The following is a 2685-nucleotide window of genomic DNA, read 5'->3' on the forward strand; positions in this document are numbered from 1 at the left end:
CAAATGTCAAATTACCACTTCCTTTGCTTTTCTTCATCAAATAAATAGTGAACCTTGCGAATATGACAAGTGTACCCTACTTGGAAAACAGGATGAAGTTTGGCATAATGGATGTAATTGTGGAGAACTGAATAATTATGAATGTGTGTATATGTAGTGTATGTGTATTAATGTAGTGCGTGTGGATGTGTGTGTGTGTGTGTGTTTGTGTGTGTGTGTGTGTGTGCGCGTGTGTCGTCCAAATGGTTAATGGATTATTCTTCCATATGACGCAACATCTATCAGTGTGAAACAACAGTTGGCATCAGCAATGGCTAGGAGAACAATAGAGTGATACCCTTTATAATTGTAAAAGAGGGATCCTGTTCCAGATGGACATTTTAGCCGACAGTGTTTGCCATCAATAGCCCCAACACAGCAAGGAATATTACATTTTTCAAAATAATTCCTAGCTATTTCTTTCCACTGGTGTTCATTCGGCACTGGTATATAGTGTGGCTGTAGTGTTTCCCATATGGTGTTGCTAGTTGTCTTTCCAACACGAAACTGGTAACCAAGTGAAGCAAAACATTCACCTGTAACCACATGTCTGGAAAGAAATATGATAGCAATCGTTAATTACACTCATATATACAATAACTAAGCGTTCAATAGTGAAAGCCATTACCATGAAATGTATTCCTGTAATTCACTACAATACTTCCCATTACAGATACGGGATATATATCATAATCGTACAGTACGACACAGTGCTGATATAATACCACATGAGGCTACTCATTAAGATACTAAATTCTTGTTGATCTCTTCTATCACAGAAGCCGCCCGCAAGGAGAAATGGCGCCACCTCCGAAGCAACTTCATGAGGGAAAAGAGAAAGAGGATGAAATTGCCATTTGGATCAGCAAGTAGCCTGCAAGATGGGCGTACTACGATGCAAGATGTCGGTCGTGGAGTCACATGAAATAAATAAATAAATAAATAAATTATGAAAGATAAACGAAAAGAAGAGACGAGCGAAGAAAATTGAATAATGAAAGATAAACGAAAAGAAGAGACGAGCGAAGAAAATTGAAGGATGAAAAAGGAAGGAAAGGGGAAGGGAGAAAAAAAAAGGAAACCAAAACGAAAGGAAGATGAGAAAGAGAGAAAATATATATATAAAGGAATAGGAGGAGTGGAGAGAGAGAGAAAAAAAAAAACACCTATGGATGAAGACACTTGCCACGAAAGGGAAGATGCAATCCAAAATTCTTCACATACTCCTGGCATCGTAGTGCAAGACAAGGCATCTCCTCTAGAAGGTACTGCAAGTCAAGATTGTAATGATGCCAATGCTGTAATGCCTAGGCCTACATCAATGCCTTCTTCAAAAAAAAAAAAAAAAAAAAACACACACACACACACAGCAAGAGTGGTGAAGATGAAATGGATTTGCGTTTTCTAAATGAAATGAAGCAGTTGAGAGAAGAGGCATCTTCACAGAATGACCCAGCTGATCGGCAGTATCTCTTGAGCTTACTACCCATGATGAAGAAACTCTCGCCATCTGATAACATTGATATCAGGATTGAAATTTGTGAAATCTTTCGGAGGAAACTGTTTTCAGATCACCCGCAAGGTATGGCTATTGGAAAATTAGAATCAAAATAATTCTTTTGTTCCAGTAATTATAATTATTATGGCTACTGGACTACTAACCAGAATCAGTCATTCAGACCATCATCATCTGCATCCAACGAAAGTGCCAATTAATGCAGAGTATTCTAGCTCGGAATAGGGTACCCATTGAGCAGTAATTTCATTTCTTGACTTTGACTGGATGTATTTTTTCACGTACCGGCAGGAACAAATTAATTATGATAATTTGATTTATTATTGTCAAACTCGTAAGCAGTAGTTATAATTATGTTTCTTTCTCTCTCTCTCTCTCTCTCTCTCTCTCTCTCTCTCTCTCTCTCTCTCTCTCTCTCTCTCTCTCTTTCTCTCTCTCTCTCTCTCTCTCTCTCTCTCTCTCCGGCAGGAACAAATTAATTATGATAATCTTATTTACTATTGTCAAACTCATAAACAGTAATTATAATTATCAGAATTTTCAATAAATATTCTTAACCTTATAAAAATGGCCATTCTTTCTTCAACTCCAATTGCGCGCCTGAAGTGAGTGTTTCTTTCCTTTATGGAAGGTCCAGTCATGTCCACGAGCTTCTTGAAGTCTTCATGTGTCATCCTGAAGTAGTTGCAGAATTTTCCTGGATGGTTCACCAGGTCTGGGAATAAATGGCTGAAGCTTCCAAAATCTCTGGTCTTTTGGCATTTAGTTCATGGATCCAGATCGTTTTTTTTTTTCCTGCAACAACACAACAACTACTGCAGCGTCCATCCTCTTTGACTTCTGGCGGGGAACTGTGCAGTGAAACTCGTCAGTTATCGCCTTGGCATGACGAGGGTTGACGATGTTGGTGGAAACGGGGTTTCGTCAAGTCATCACGCGTCAAGTGACTCGCTCTGACTTGACGAGACGAGACGCGCTTGGTGGAAACGTAGCCTTAGTGATTTCCACCCCTAGTTTGTGGTAGTAGTCAGTTCCGTGTGTTCCTGAGAATTAAGCCATGGAACATCATTCCACCTATTAGAACGGCAAAGAGTGCTGACAAGGTGTAGAAATGCTTATGATTACCATTT

General features: G+C 39.2%; 1 pseudogene; it reads left to right on the top strand.

The window, feature by feature from the left end:
• The window catches only part of LOC147470433 (uncharacterized), a 1543-nt pseudogene extending 320 nt beyond the window's left edge, over window positions 1–1223 (top strand).
• The last annotated feature ends 1462 nt before the right edge of the window (window positions 1224–2685 follow it).

The sequence above is a fragment of the Penaeus japonicus genome, unplaced genomic scaffold (genome assembly GCF_977035675.1).
Source record: "Penaeus japonicus unplaced genomic scaffold, GWHDUDI00000001_assembly GWHDUDI00000015, whole genome shotgun sequence".
NCBI classification, from domain to species: Eukaryota; Metazoa; Arthropoda; class Malacostraca; order Decapoda; family Penaeidae; genus Penaeus; species Penaeus japonicus.